The sequence below is a fragment of the Haemaphysalis longicornis genome, unplaced genomic scaffold (genome assembly GCF_048455015.1).
Source record: "Haemaphysalis longicornis isolate Haplotype H1 unplaced genomic scaffold, Haemaphysalis longicornis Haplotype H1 scaffold_1, whole genome shotgun sequence".
Taxonomy (NCBI): Eukaryota; Metazoa; Arthropoda; class Arachnida; order Ixodida; family Ixodidae; genus Haemaphysalis; species Haemaphysalis longicornis.
The window spans coordinates 84,772,376-84,789,174 of record NW_027526203.1 but is presented as its reverse complement, the minus strand read 5'-3'; the positions used below and the strand labels follow the sequence as shown (position 1 = coordinate 84,789,174).

Genomic DNA, 16,799 nt, shown 5'->3' with positions numbered 1-16,799 from the left:
ACTATTTACAAGGGGAGTAGGGTTGGTATTGTAGCCTTTTAGTTTCTTTATCCTAGTCCATACTTTGCGAGAGTCTGTGTAAGTTTATAGACGATATAAACCTTGTACAACTTTCGTTTTTTGCTACGCGCCGTGTCCGCTTTCCTTTGGCTTTTGCCCGTTTGAACTTAAGCAGGCTGTCTGCCGTAGGATAGCGGCGTAAGAGTGCCCATGCTTTATTCTGTTCGGAACGTGCACGCTTGCACTCCTCATTCCACCATGGTCTAGGTCTGGGGAGGGTTTTAGGAGTGGTCTCTGGAATGCTCTTTTAAGCACAGTCAAGAATATGGGCCGTAATAAGTGAGCTGGCTGCTTCAACATCTAAATGACTTATTAGTGAAGGAGTTAGCCTGGAAAGTTCTTTGAATGTTTTCCAGTCAGCTGCATGTTGTTTAAAAGTTCGAGGCGAATCGGTGTCTTGGGAGTTATTGCTTGTAGCTAGTAGTTTCACAGGGAAATGGTCGCTGCCAAAGGGGTTGTTAATTACTTTCCACTCACAGGTGGGCAGTAAAATTGCGGAGCCAATTGCCAGGTCTATTGCAGAATATGTGTTGTGGGCCGTGTTGTAGTATGTTGGATGTTTCTTATTAAAGATGCAACTGCTGGATGATGTGATGAACTTTTCAATTAGCCGCCCTCGCGCATCAGCTCGCGCAGATCCCCAGAGAGGGTTGTGGGCATTGAAATCCCCAATAATTAAGTAGGGTTCAGGTAGCTCATTGGTGAGGTTTTCGAATTCGACGCTGGATAGATGATAGTCCGGTGGAATGTAAAGAGAACACACTGTTATTAGTCTATCAAAAACTATGGCTCTTACGGCAACTGCTTCAAGTGAAGTTTGTAGCTGCAGGTGTTGACAGGCAACAGATTTTTGTACTATTATTGCCACACCACCAGACGGATGGTGGTAGTTCAGTCTGTCTTTACGAAATATAGTGTATTGTGTTAAAAAGTTTGTCTGAGATGGGCGTAGATGTGTTTCTTGGAGGCACAGTATGTTTGGTTTGTGATTTGAGAGTATATCATATATATTGTCAAGGTTGTTCAACAGCCCCCTACAATTCCACTGGATAACACTTTCAGCAGCCATAAACACCAAGAGAAGAGAAATACAGATCATGAGATGTTCTTTTTCCATTAAAAGGGTCATTAGTGAGGGAGTTTTGTTTTTGGGGCCCTTTCAGTAGTTTACCTACGTCGCCGAGTTAGGTCCCGGTGTAGTGATCTTGGACGACTTCGGTTTGTTTGATTTACCCCGACCAGCGGAGCTGCGGCGCTCCGGTTGTGTTTCAGAAGCCGGTGTGCTTGGAGAGGCATCCATGGCCTCATCCAAGGTTTCTGAAGGAGAAGTGTCAGTGGAGACACTGTTTGTGCTAGAGGCCGCAGCCACAGCACTGGACATTGCTGCAACAGCAGTGACCGCAGGAGCAGCCTTCTGCTGTTTTGCAGATGCCCGGGATGGAGCCAGATCACTCATCTGGACTGAGCTCGTGCTTGAGGCCTTAGGCACAGCACCAGAGCTCGTGCTGGAGGCTTTAGGCGCAGCACTGGAGCTCACACTGGGGGCCTTAGGCACAGCACTGGAGGAGGGTGTAGCAGCAGAAGCCACGGGAGCAACTTTCTGCTGCTGAACGGGGGGCTGTGGCGGGACCAGGTTGCACTGGGTGCCCGCATCCACCAGACGACGCTCCACCCCCCGGCGAGCAGCGTCTGCGTAACTTCTGCCTGAAAGCAGGGCATGCTTCAGGCGTGCTTGTGCAAAGGTTAGGTTTTCGGTAACTTTGAGTTGGATTATTTCTTTTTCCTTTTTGAATGCGGGACATGCACACGAGTATGCAGCGTGTGGTTCACCACAGTTTGGGCATTTCACTTGTTCTTTTTTGCACTCATCACTGGTGTGGTCAGCACGTGCGCAGTGAGCACAGGTGGGTCGGCCACGACAAGACTGAGTTCCGTGGCCATACTTCTGGCACTTGAAACACCTTCGAGGACTAGGTATGTAAGGGCGTACTGGACAGGATATGAAGGCAGCATGGACGGATTCAGGAAGCGTTGGACGGTTGAAGGTCAGAACAACATGCTTAGTTCGAATTTCCTCACCTGCGCGACGCATGGTGATCCACCGCACAGCCGTGACGCCCTGGTCCCTCAGTCCCTCAAGCAAATCCTCATCTGTCTCGTGAAGCAGTTCCCTCTCAGAGATCACGCCCTGCGTTGTATTCAGGCTACGATGTGGAGTGACCGTTACTGCGAGTTCAGCCAGGGTGTTCTGTTTTAGTAGGTTCTGACTTTGGTTCTTTCGTTGCACTTCTATCAGCAGATCACCAGAGGCTAGTTTCTTTGCTTGGTAATCCCGGCCGACAACGCTTTCAAGGCACTTTGCAATGAGGAAGACAGAATTTTTAGCAAGAGGTGCATTTTCGTCTTCGGAGTGGATAACAAGGTATTTTGTGAAAGTTTCACTTTGGGAGACTGGTTTCAATTGTGCTACCTCGGTGCGGCCCCTTTTCGAAGGCCGATCAGTTTTTTGGGGGGTGATAGAAAAAGCCATATGAGCATGGAATCAATTCGGCGGCAGAGCCGGTCGCCCACCACCGAGCCCAACAAGGGAACGTGACATTAAAGTACACGCTAACCGTTACCCTGCCGCTATAACCCTATACATGGTACCAAGGTAGATATCCTTGCACAGGGTTAACCCTTGCCGCCAGGAAAAATGTAGAAATCAGGAAGGAAGGAGATGACAGGACAGGGGTAGGAGAGGAGATAGGAAAGTGAAAGAGTGGAGAGAAAGAGAGGAAAAGGCGACTGGCTGATTCCCCCCGGGCGGGTCAGACCAGGGGTACCGTCTGCGAGAAGCGGGGGCCAAAGTGGAGTGTTGCCGCTGCTGGGGGGCCGTAAAGGTCCAAAACAACCCCAACTTTGGCTCAGCCACCAGGTTCCCCTTTTCCCCGGACACGGCAAAGCCACGCACAGCCGAGGGCGTGGGTGGGTCCAACCCACATGTGCTCGGGTCCGTGGTGTTGCAAGACACCAAGTGCCTACAGCAGTAGGCACCCCTGCGGAGCTCGGGACCGTGGTGGCGCTACTCACCAAAACACCTTGAGTACACAAGGTGCCCCCTGTGGGGCGCTTTCAGTGCCGTGCGAACAGACGCGCCGGCGTGTTTGCAGGCACGGCCGACGTGCGTGCGGATCGTTTCCGAGTGCTGAAAACGCTTCATGATTGCCTGCTTTGTCCATATTTTTTGGCAAAAGATGAGTGGAATCTGCAAATTTAGGCTTTTCTCATTGTTGATCGGGTGGACCGGAAAACGAGCTGCTGCTCATGGGTGGCCGTGCCGACTGCGAGAGCGATGCAGAGTGCAAGCTCCTCTTGGGGCAAGCTTTGGGGTTCCCACTATTTGAGGCCTTCGTCTCCTGCGAACGCCAGGTGATTTTTTTCGCCTCCGCTGATGCGCCGCCACTTGCGTCCAAACTGACATGTGCGATTTCTGAACACTGCGGGAGCGGCAACTGCAGTTAGCGTAACCGAACTGAAGTGGCCAAGCTCAGTTTGCGTTAGTCATAGTTACCAGGGTAACTGTGCCCGTGTAACTATGGTATAAGTGTCCCAGTCCACTGCGGGAAACCAGCAGGTGAGTTTTACTCATTACATAACCAACTGAAGTGTGTGTTAAAATAGGCATGAGTACTATTTCAATCTCTCAGTTGGAAAAACAAAGCCCATGAAATGTGTATTTTGAGAACACTCATTGATACAGTTCTGTCATTATTAAAGGGACCCTGCAACACTCTTTGAGCAGTGCAAGTAAACCTGCGTGACGTTTAGATTCCACTGCCAGGAATACCTGAGCCAAATATTACACGTGCACGTGAAGCGGTGAGTGCGCAAATCGCTGTGAAAGACACGGAAAAACCAACCGCACTCTCTTCAGTTCTCCTCATTATGCACCACTGGCATGGCCTAAGGGACGTCACATTGGCCATGGCTGCCCGATCGGCTGTCACTGGCCAACTTCGCGGCTAGATTCTCCCATTTCCGTCGTCGTCATCGCTGTGTACGAACCTCTTCTATGCCTGAACCTGTAGGCACAGTTTTGCCGTTTCTTTTGTGTTTTGAGTGCGCGCGGAGTTTGAGTGATGAGCTCAATACTTCCCTTTCAACGGGACCACTCAACTACAAACGCTTATTGCTTCAAAAACGCCCTACCAGCCCGAGCGCGCACTTGCGAGCAGGCACCCATGCCTGCTTTTTTGTGGCACCAGACCGGAAATAGCCCCCTCCACGTTGCGGAGAAAAGGAGAAAACTCCCCGGCCTGTGATATATCGAAGGCCACCGAAGAGAACGCCGCGAGCCGCCCCCCTTTCCGGGAGAGAGCGCGCAGCTTTCGTCGCGTTGTCCGCAGTCGAGTTGAGAGGGAACGATTATGCGCGATTTCTCATTGCGCATAGTTTTGGCGATAGTGAACGGATTTTCATAATTTGTGCGGGAGGAGATTGCTGGGACAATAGACTTTACCCCAAAATACATTCCTAGCAGTCGATGGTAACTGTTGCAGGGTCCCTTTAAGCATCATACTACATTTTCCCACCTGTAACTTTATCAAATTAAAGCAGTGCACCTCAGCCATGCTGCATTACATTAGCATTTATTCGAATAATCACTAACATCAAAAAGCCTCATCGCAGCCACTGAGTAAAAAGGTTTGTGCGAATGACTGGAAAGGAATCCTTCTATCATGAAAATACAAAACTTGAACCACGTACTTATATTATTGCACTTTTTTACAGCCTACATCCGTTGGCTTTATTTCAGTTGTTTCAATTACAGCATTACTGCGTTTCTCTTTAGTGTTGTGTAATAAAGTAAGGGCATTGCAAGCACACGCTGCAAAATTCTGCGCATATGTGTCCTCGCAGTGTTGAACCTCTAAATAAAAAAAAAAGAAAGAAAGAAAGCACACGCGATAAGAAACAAACAGGCCCATTTTTTTTGGCACAATGGCTATGAATGGTTAGTTGCCTAGATTCTAATACTCTGCTGCCCCAATATTGCTGAGGTCACGACATGGCAGGGAACAAATTCAGCTCAGTACGCTTGCAGGAGCGTTGCAGCCACAGAAATTGCAGTGTGCAGTCGTAGTTGACAAAGAAAGATGCCAAAAAAGGTGTGTACGTGTGTGTAGGGGGGGGGGGATGAGGGGCCATAGTAGTTGCTCACTAAACCCACCAGCGGTTGTCTTACAACTAAAGGCAGAAAAACTATTTTCTGCCAAAAAAAATGCGTGAATATATTTGACTACTCATTGTTTAGCAGTACAGCACTTTCCAAGCTCACAGACGACTTATTTTTAAAAGGTTCACAGCACTGTAGAAAGCCATGGCTTCTTTCACTCAATAACTATGACTGCTCTAAAATTACAGCCAGGCTGCATTCAAAACTTCTCTACCAGAAATACTGTTTTGCGAAGAACAAACTATTCGCCGCAGTGTTTCACTGAGCATCATCTTTACTGCTTTCAAAACAGCGGTTTATTTGAACTGCAGAAACATGGATTGCTCGAATGTTTCTTTTTTTATATTAGCTTTCTAAGGAAGGTTTGCAACCTCCATTTAAAGGCTAGCAGTGTACTGTGTTCGCAATGGGAAAAAAAAAGAAAACAACTAGCCGGCAATATTCACGTCTTTGCTTCACGGCAATATTCACTACCCCAAAGCTGGGAAGCATGTACACACCACCGTTTGCAAGCAAAATGCCTACAGGCTCCTAGAGCAAAATCTTCTGAGAAATGTCATCACATCTAAAAATCCACTTTTTTCCTTTCGTGCAAGAAAATGCCCTACAATTTCCTACTATCTTAACTGGACCTTTACAAACCGATACCTACCTCGACTTCTTAGAAGCTCTTGATCGAGTCTGTATTGTGATAATTGCTTAACTTGATCTACCTCAGCACTGATTCATTACTTCAGGCCCCCCAATGACTCCAGGGACCTGCCAGGAGAAATGCACACATGGCTTTTTCCACATTGGCATAGTGAGTGGCAAAAAAGCCGCTGCCTCTCGAGCTAGTACCGCAGCACTGACAGGAACATTGTCAGCTTGTTCTATCCCCTGGTTATTAACACAGTAAGCTTCTAGCCAACAACAGAGGCTAGAAACTTGCGCAGGAGAGGATAGCAAAAAAACTGAGCAAGCCTTGTCTACACAGTACAAGAACTTCTGAACTAGTGCTTGGTTGCTGCAATGAAGTTTCTGAGGAAGGATGAATAAACGCTGCTTAAAAGGCAATAAAGACGAATCACTGTTGAATTTACATTGGCAATATTTAGTTCTTTGTATGATCATAATTTGTTTCATCCAGCTGCCCCCAGTAAGGAAGTTTTTAAGCGCAGACTTGATTTCAGAGCACACATCGTGAACTTGTGCAAGAAGCTGCATCTCTCACGGTTTTCGATAATGCTATGAACTTTCTAAAAATAAAGCACCAATGAAGTTAGATAGCGCCATTACCATCAAACAGTGCTTACTCAATTGCATTTCAGAATTTCAGATGATTTGTCTCAGCACCAAGGTTTTGGCAAGTACGATTTTATTAAACGAGTCAGCACCCTACAGCTTAACCGTGCACTAGAGAGTGCACTCAAGGTGAGCGAGAACTAATTGCACGGCGGGTTTGCCCATGCTGTGCACAGGCTGCAAATGCACCGTGTCGCATGTTGTCTTTTCAGATTCATGGCCTCTGGGTGGTATATTTTGTCATGCCAGTCCTCTTGAATATAACCGCTGTACCCACATTTTTCAGACATTTTTTTTCCCCAGCATGCAGGTCGGCATGCCTTAGGTGAAATTAACAATGTGCAAAGGCTACTTGTGTGAGCGTCACAGCACAGTTGTTGAGTACACAAAAAAATAACAAACACAAGATCGTTATGCATTAAAAACCATAACTAAGATCTTGGGGGTCCCTGAGTGCTTCCGCCAATAGATCATCACGCCCAATGGAACATATTTGAATGTAGCACCTTTGCAACAACGCTGTTTTTAGAGCCCAGTTATTGATTCCCATCCCATTATCTATCGCTAATTTCTGTTCCCTACAGGTTAGCTCTGTTCATTTTATAGACGAGAAACAACAAACAAAAATCAGCCCTTTTCTAGTGCTACAGCTCAGCTCTGCGGGGAAGGTGAGCGCACAGCTAATTAGTAGGGTACAGGAGTCGGGTGCAGCAATGGACTGCAAAAAGCCTGGCACAGCAAAATATAGCTCCACAAACCACGATTTCGTTGAGAACCACACACAGCATGGTCCATTTGCAACCTGTGTGCTGCATACGCGATCCTCGCATGCAACAAGCTTTCACTTGCCTTTAACCCACTTTCTACTTCACTGTTAAACTGTGGGTTGCAAACTGTTGAACAATGAACTTACCGATTTTCAAATCAGATTCGGTGTCCGAATTAGCCACATGATATGCAGTCCAATGCGGCTGGTGGCATGTGGCTGGGGGCGCGGCTGCCCCCGCTGTCCCCCGGGAAATGCCTGCACGCCTCCACACCAATCCCGGGAAAATGGCGCCACCCTAAGAGGGTTGGAAAATTGTGGTCTATAGTCAGGGTGTCTACCAAACTGATGCGTCAAAACTTCCCTAGTTTTTCAAAATTTCAATTAGAGCTTCAGCAAATTTTCATGAGCAACACGAGTTCATTCATCTCTGGGCAGACTGAAAACGTCACATGATGCTGTCATGCTCAAGTATGCTGAACAATCAAAACAATAGAGGAGGTGACCAAATGTCATACATTTCTTAAATTGAATTTAAATAGTTAAATACAAATACAAATGTTACCTGTATTTAGTCGATTATAACACGTTGTCTTCTTGCAACCTGAAGTCAACACTCGCGTTACAATCGAATACCGCAACTCAAGTTGCCTAAATATTGCAATGATGCACCCAATCCGCCTCTTTCATTGCGGTGTGCTGCCACCCAGTGTGCCTAGCAGAAGTTGAAGCTGTAGGGTTTGCCGGCGTTTCCTCCGGCTGCGTTCTCGTTGTATGCACGGCAATCCCACATTACGGCGAGGAGCAGCCGAAGTTTTTCTTCTGTGTTGGTGTTATAACGCCTTAATTAAGACGACAGCCCCTGGTCAACACATAATACCAGGCGGCTTCTTATCACTGAATGAGGGCTGGCAGAGAAATCTCGGACAGATCCGTGTGCCGTCCGAGCAGCAGAGCGAGCAGTACTTGGAGTCGTCTGGCATGAATGCGATCGCCAGCTCAACAAAGGCCGGCAGTTCGCAAAATGCCTTTCAGCGCTGGACACATGTACGATTGGTACACGCGATTCACATGCGACTGATCGTTACGACTGTCGCCACGACTAGTCGTACGCGTGAATTTGAGACGGCCCGATGCGCGCATGAGATGCGTCGTCGGCGTCGCTCCGCCCACTGTTTTTGCCCCATGGTCAACTACGATGATCGCTGAGCTGAGTTTGTAGATTCTGCGCGTTTGTTCGCAAGAAATGGATAAAGCAAGCAATCGTGAATCGTTTTCTGCCTTCGGAAACAGTCCGCGCACACGCCGGCCGCGCCTGCCAGCTCGGCACACTCAGCGGCTCGAACCGGCGCAGACCACGGTAGCAACCGCGCTTGTCGCTGCTCTTCTGAATCTATCTGATCGCTAAAAAGTTCCACATGCGAAAAAGTAGGTGTTAGTGTTGTGAAAAATTGTGCTAGGGATTGTTGTCAGGGCTTATTTTAAAAGCGGCGATCAGATATATCTGCCGCGATGCAAGCCTACGCTGACCGGTCGCCGCGGCGCGCGGTGCGCCGAGCGGCCGAGAGATGGCGATACCTGCGCGGAAGCATCGAAACAGGCTACGCAGATGTCTTGATCACCGATCGCTCAAACGGCAGTTATAACTTAATTTGAGTTTCACATGCGAGAAAGGGGATGATAGTGTAGTGAAAAGTTGTGTTGCGGATTGTCATTCGCAGTTGCACAGATAGCAGCGATCAAATATCCGCCAGGATGCTAAGCTTAAAGTTCCCATCACCCGAGCCGACGCGAGCGACACAAACCGCCGTAGCCGATCGCGTGCGGCCGACGGGAAGCGATAGAAGCCGACACCGTTCCCTTTTCGGCACTCCGAGTTACAGCGGAACGCAGCACAAGTTGTGGGCAGTGTTCCGCGCACAACGAGCACACACAAAAAATCAAACGATGTAAATACAACCACGACCCCTTCCCGCTTGTGCGGGAGCTGTGGGGAATGTCGTCTGCTGCCCCTACTGGACTGCTTAGGGACTTGGCCACTAGGGGATTGCGCATGCGCAGTGGGGTTGTGAAAGAGGCGGATTGTCATCAATGGCTACAGTTTTGACCATTTCGCAATTTATGTCAGCAAGATGTGACAGAGCTGTTCGAGCCCACTACAAGCTAAGACCGACTTTTTCCTTTCCTTGCTTTTTTTTTTTTTTTTGTCGTGGTTGACAGCGTGCGCACCGTTTTTCCTTTGTTTTTGCGCCGTACTTTTGTTTTGAGGCATAGGTAACTTTCATTGCCCTCAAGTGTTTTAACACCTCTTCAACTCCCCTTGTTACGGCCACGTGTTGCACTCAGTATGACTTATGCTATTTTAATGGCTCAAGAAATCAGCAATTTGGCAGCTCCCCGAAGAGTCAACATTGACCATCTGTGGATGGCAGCTACTGCAGGAGCGCCTTTTTACATGCAAACCCTGCCCAAAAAGTTTCCGAGGGTCTTGCTACAGCTGCCACGTCGAATTACAGAGGGTGTTGTTGATTTCGTCACCAAACAGTGCAACCTCCTTTTGGTGGTCAGTGTTGAACTGATACAGCTCAAAACAAGCGAAATCGCTCGACAGATGGGCTTCCTGCGAAGTTTTAAGTGTCACAGGGGGGCGCCTTGCCCAAGTGTTTGAAAAATAAATGTGCTTTTCCATAATTCCACTGGCCTCACGTGAGTACTTGCGCGGTTTTTTTTTTTTTGGCGCGACGAAAGTTACTCCTCCAGTTACTTTTGTGGTTTTAATTTTTCTTTCTGGATGCGATGAAGTCACCCCTCACGCTACAATCGTGGTCGCATTACAATTCAGTAAACACGGTACGTGGCTGTCTTTGGCATTATTATTGGAAGGGCAAAATTCAAAATTAGCATACACTATGTTCTCTGTGCTTTTTTAGACTGATCTTGATCAGAAGAGCAAGAATATAAGCAACAACAAAACGAAATCTTATTTGTGCCCGAACATCAATGAGAGAAAAGCTTTTGAGGTATCAAAAAATGATGAAGGACTGTTTTATGTTCCCCTGCTTCACATGCTGGCCACAAAATAAGTGGACACTAAATACTGCACAGTGTAAACACACACAAAGTAATTGGTACACAGGGGTGTTGCGGCCAAATCACTAGGGAGCACTGCCTAGCTTCCCCAACATCTACCTAAAGTAGACCATGCAGGAGCACACGTCAGCATGGTCTACTAAACCTACCCATCCGTACCATTGATGCATTTTACTTGCCAGGGCTATGAGCAACGTTTGCCACCTATCCCACCAAAAGGCTCTGATAAAAATCACGTGATTACTTACGCCGTCAGATTGATTGATCGCAGGGTTTAACACGCTGAAGCTGCACATGGGCTATGAGGCGCGCAGTAGTGGAGGGCTCAAAATAAATTTTGAGCACATCGGAAACTTTAACTTATGCTGAATCTCGAGACAAGGGTGTTTTCGCTTTTCGCCTCCATCAGAAAAGCAGCCACCGTGGCCAAGATCAAACCTTCGTATGTGGGCTCAGCACCACACCTTAGCCACTGAGCCTAGCTGCGGGTGCATTATGCTGACAGTGTCTCAAGCTTGCGAATACAGTAAATGCTGCTTAGGTACTAACATTACCCTATAGTGTAAAGAAGCAAACTTTTGACTGCACTTAATTTACATTGTTTTGGTACCATTCGTGTTTTTTTTTTTTACATCCTTCGCACACTATCTAGCCAAATATATGTTCAATATGATGACCAGGCGGTTGATGCCTCGCCAGAATCACCACCCGATCAACATGTGCGGTCACTTTACTGGCCCAAAAGAATGAAATCGTCAATTCTTATGATTCGAGAAAACGAACTCGTGATCTTGAGTAGCATGTGGCTATGCCTCATTTAAAGGGACAGACAACCGATTTTTGTCGTGTATATGTTCTCTATACTCGGTTACAACTCAAGAACGGCACCACCTCATGTAGTGTATCACTCCGCCAAAGCGCCGGACCCGTGATGTCAGTGCGCGCGCGTTTTGAAAGGGGTTTGCTATGAATGCGTGATATCGTCTGCCTTGTCTCACGCAGTTTGTTTGTCGTCACTGGAGTCGTTTATAAGCATATTAAGTCCAAAAAATCACGGGAACGGCTCACGCCATGTTCAAAATATTCCCAGTAACGCCCTACTTGCGCCGCGCGGAGAAACATCCAGCTACGGTGATAAGGCACAGCGGCAACTTCTGGTGCCGTTCTTAAGTTGTCACCGAGTATAGCTCATATGAAAGCCAGCGTTTTATATAGCCCAGTAACCACAAGCAATTTCTAAACAAATCGGCAGGAATAATTTTAATTTGGAAGCAAACTTCCTGAAATCGGAAGGGTGGCGGTTCGTAGTGTCGAAACTTGGCACTACAATATGTGTCCCTGTCACGTGACCTGCAAACCTAGCAGCTACTGTAACTGCTGAAACGTTTATTTACGTATTGAAAACCTTTTAACACAAGTATTTGTGCAAGGTTAAATTGTATATGTATTTCTAAACATTATTTTGAAGATTTTAAAGACACGCCGCCCGCCGCCGCTGGGTTGCTCTCAGTGTGGCTAACTGAGCCACCGTGCCCAGAATCAACGGCAGCGTTCAGTAAACAGACCCAGTGAAGAAGCTTTTATGAGTCTGCCTGAGTCAGAGGCATTTGTTCTGCCAAAATATTTGATTTCAGTTCCCAAATACGCCAACGGCAGCTTGGGGAGAAAAAAAAAAAAAAAAACGTCGCGCCCGGGGAGAATCGAACTTCCCGCCTCCACAACGTGAAGGCAGAGTCTACCTATCGTCTATCCCAACAGATGGCGCATTCGTGCACAATAGACTGTTCCATTAAAAAACACATAACGGAACAGGAAAGCCTGCGATTCAAACTTTTTTAACTGGGGACAAGTTTTTAAATATAGTTTTTCATTTCGCGTACAGACAAAAGTATGTTGCCAAGTTACTCTGTCATGGTTGCCAGCATCATTTTTGGGAAGGACACATACAGCTTGCAGATCGAAAATTTCGATTTAAAAAGTTGTAGGGCGTTATCAGCAAAACCGTTTCTCGTCAAGGTGCTTTAAGTGATGCCCTTTCATTTGGGATGGAGAATATATACTCGACAAAAATCGGTTGTCTGTCCCTTTAAAAAACCAGAACCCAACATGTAAACTTTTGTTTTCACACATTCAGAGGCACTAAAGACATTTCATATAGATGAAAAAAAATATATATTTTTAATTAATGAGCAAGAATAAACAAAAGATGGCAAAGAAAGCATAACGGTTAGTTTTCTTTCGAGAAAAATCTATTTGGTTAAAATGAATTTGAACTCATTCATATGCTTATGCCACAATAACTGAGCCTGTGCGCATAATGTAAGCACTGTGCTTACAGCATTTTGAGCAGTCACAGTATGCAGTCGACATAAAGAAATGAAGCATAAAGATGTCTCACTCTAGGTGCCACAAACAGTGCAGCTCAGTAGCAAAGACATGATCGTAATTCAGAGAAAGGGGTGGGTGAGCTGGAATGCAAAAAAAGGAAAAAAATTTAATCGAGAGATCAACTCACAACACAACTTCACAAATAACTTCAGGACCTTGCATAACCTTCCCATTGTTTTTATTTTGCTTGACCCATTTCAAAACAGCCAGCTGATTAACCGACCACTGACAAGGAACCCTTGTAAACTCTGTGCATAGATAGCGCCAAAGTATGTCAGGAGTCTGTATTCACAGAAAAGAACAGTGCCTTCCTGTATCCACAAGAGATTCAGCTTAACTAGCTCACATTCACTGGAAGCATGCAGGCTATGCTGCCAGAAGTGTCTGCTAAGAGCACCATCACTCCACTGGCGCAGCATCCAACATCCAATGCATAATGCTCAGTGCCACGGAAATACAGAACGGTCCTTACGTATAGAGGGGTTATTGTGGCCGATATGCATGCGTATATGATATGCTCCTGTCAGTTACCACTGGTGCAGCGACACATACCCGAGTTGGGCCCCAGTTCCAGCATTCCAATTACTTCTTGCGGCACTGGTACTGCAACTGCAAGACCTTGTGCTTACTCACATTACTAGCATTATGACATAACAGCTGCCCAGCCGCAAGCAGACGTTGAAGGACTCTTAAAGGCCAACTGCACTCAAATTTCACCCTGGCTAAATGCCTTCGGAATGTGTAGTAGGTACCATGAGAACTACTGCGACGCGACCGGTAGCTCTGTGCAATGCGTGGTTATTCAGTTTCAGGCACTCAAAATAACGCCCTTGCAGGCGACAAAGCACCAGCCTGCGTGTCGCGCAAACAGCCATTTAGCGGAAGTGACATGCCAGCCGTCCAGGCCGATCGGTCTGCCTCTCAGCAGGAGAATCCAGGAAGCTCGTATTTCGAGCCGGTAGGCCTGGCCTTCATGGCTCCGGAGAGGCTTCGTTAGCCGTATGGTTTTCTCCTCTTCGAGTGTCGTCGCAACATCATGCCTATGCCGTGGGCTGCTGTCGGAGTGCACGAATAGTGTCGTGCTTGCGGGACAAGCGCTCGCTTTTATGCGCCTCCCACACCCCCGCACGCGCGCGCTCACACTCTCCTCCTGGCTGGCCGAGCAGGCCGCGTCGGCCGGTCCGCACAGCTCGCGCCGTCAGGCCAGGCTAGCCAGGCCGTCTGCCCGCTCGCGCCGACAGCTGATACGTCACTTCCGCCTGCCTGTAATGGCCGCGTTTTGGCCAGTTTCGTTTTCAAAATCGTCGATTTCTGCTGGTCGCTTGCGGCGTAATTACGCACATTTTAGGCGTCATACTTCGTACATCGCGGTCTTTTTAGTCATACTATGCAGGAACAGTGATTTCGCGCGGTCGAAATTTTGAGTGCAGTTGGCCTTTAACCCAGAAAACCTGGTTTACACAGGCACTACATCATGTGCAAATATAAAACAGGAATTCACTTTCTGCATGTATAAAAAGCTACATTCAACATAACTCAAATGTCCTGAACATGCAGAGCATCCTACCGCTGAAAGGGCTACCTACAACTATTATTCCTGTGGTAATGCAAGAATAAACAACTCCCACATGTTAGGTGGGCATAATTCGTGCTGTAAGGGCCCTACAGCACTCAAACGCATGATACTTATAGGTCCAGTTCAATTTCTGGGTCACATAAATGCGGTACGTACCTGTATTGCTTTTCATCTTACCAGACAGCCCACGTTCTGAAGCTCCAGCCACTTTGAAATGAAAAGGTTGCAAAGAAAAGTTACATAAGCACAAACGTCGTTACCTGACAAAGTTAAAAGCTCACAGTACCCTACACATTCCGAGAAGTAAGCACACTCACTCAATGATTGTTTTATGGTAGTGTCTATTATCCCGGCCACCGGGAGAATTACCGCCAGAAATTTCTCACGGCAGTCGCTTCTTATTGGCTAAGCACGCTACGCGGAGATTCAATCTGATAAACATCTCCCAAAAAGCAGCGTTTTGCAGCTGCCTCTGTAGCTCTGTGGTATAGTGCTGGGTTTTAAACGAGAAGGCGCAGGTTCGAGTGCGACGTTGGGATGTTTTTTTTTTTTTTTTAGCTTTCGGAATTTTTTGGTCATCGTGATTTTGTTGGTGCTTTTTTTACTCTGGTTTTTACTATATCAAGATATCGCCGCACAGGACTTCTAGAATTGGTTGAATTGCGTTTAATACAGGTTGTGTTCTGTGTCGTTGCGCTGAAGATTAGTTTGTTGCACTGTGGCAGGATTTGGGTAGGTTATGACGCGTAAGGTTAGGTTACGTTAGGTTCGGTCAGGTTATGTTACGTTAGGTTACGTTGGGACGTAATATTATTGAGCAAATTTTCGGCCAGCCAACTTTTATGGAAACTGCCGTGAGAATTTCCCGGAGGTAATTCTCACGGCTGCCGTGAGATTAGACGCAGCCTTGTTTTATTATCAAGACAGTTATGTTAAAAGACCTAACCACAGAATTGATGAAAGGAGCTTAAAACCAATGCTAGTAAGCGTAGATAGCGCTTACAGCAATGTGAAATATACTCCGCCTCGGTGCTCCTGAACTAAAAGCTGTTTGAAGAAAACAAATAGTTTCCAAAGAAAGAGAACGCGAAAAGGGATCAGGAAAGGTTTTCAGCCAGTAACAAGACGATAAAAAGATATTAAAACACTTTCACTGCCAAGTCAAGATTTTCAAACTATTTCCGGTTTCCTTTTTTCTCAAGGGAAGTTTTACGTCCGATAAGTTGAGCAGCCGCACATTGTATTTTGCTTTGTTCAAAGTGGCACGGCTATCGAAATAAAACAGAAGTGCGGCGAAACCGCACGGCCGCATATAGAAACAGACCTAATGCGACAAAAACCGCATACGGTACAAAACACCTCGATTCCTCACGATGTCATCAAGAGCACCGGCAATTATTTCAAGCTTCCTAAGGCCCTCCGCTGCGCCCAACACCTGTCCGTCAGCAACGCTACATATCGAGCAGCGCCAGCGTCAGTAAATTGCATTTAGCTTGCACGAACCACAGCGTGAGACTGACGCAGAAACGAGAAATCAAGCCAATAACAAGTTTCTGGCACCGAACCTTAGTAGCGCTAGAAAAGGTCCAGCAAAAAAGAACTTACCGAACTTCTTTGTCCGGGCACAGGAAAACGCCGCCGTTCTTCGATCGTTTGCCGCTGTATTTCAGCTTATCTTTAACCTCACGTGTTTCCAAAGTGACAAGCAGGCTTTATCCACAAAGGGCGAACACAATTCACGACGGTATATTGCACAAAAACATGAATAACAACACGGACAACGCGCACCCACCGTCGACCACGCCGTAAGTGCGGAGACCGTAGCACCGTAACCATGGAGGAAAAAAAAGCTATGACCGTAACCGTAGCGCCAAACCAGGGGTATGCAACTCCGCCGTTTTTCTGTCCCGCGACTGCAGCGATACTAACGTTTGGGGGCTGTACTACATACGAACATAAATGAACGTTGTTGTTGCATTTTATATTTATTACGAGGTTACGTATTAATTACAGAGTTTTTAATATGCAAGTGAACTTAAAAGTTGCAGTTCGAGATTGCGAAAATACGAGCGCCACCAAGAGTGGAAAACGGGAACCGCGCCTTTCTACTTCGCACCGCTGCAAAGGGGCGTTTCTTGTCGCGCCCACAGGTATGCTACGATCCACGGTGTTCCGAGGGCCATAGAGTTAATTTAACTACCGAGGGCCGTTTTTTTTTTTTTTTTTTTTTTTACCGTAAAGTTCATTTCATCGAAACAGACCCATGAATGGATTCGCGCCGTCATCACAGATCGTGCTGTACTGAGTGGTGTCGAAATTCGTCACGCCAGGCCGCATAAAATTCGTTTGGATCCCGGCGGACGGAATGTACGATCTGCATGCTGCTCGGTTTGCTTTTCTACGCTGGCATAAGATAG

The 16,799-nt window shown here is 46.9% G+C and overlaps 1 long non-coding RNA gene across 1 annotated transcript in view; it reads right to left on the bottom strand.

The window, feature by feature from the left end:
- The window catches only part of LOC144177844 (uncharacterized), a 50,156-nt gene extending 33,953 nt beyond the window's left edge, over positions 1-16,203 (bottom strand). Inside the window, exons 1-4 of the long non-coding RNA XR_013323871.1 lie at positions 15,988-16,203; positions 14,539-14,589; positions 12,817-12,886; positions 7,476-7,626 (exon numbers count right to left, since the gene is read on the bottom strand). This is a non-coding gene — a long non-coding RNA (uncharacterized LOC144177844). The remainder of the gene's footprint in view (positions 1-7,475; positions 7,627-12,816; positions 12,887-14,538; positions 14,590-15,987) is intronic.
- Positions 16,204-16,799: the final 596 nt, after the last annotated feature.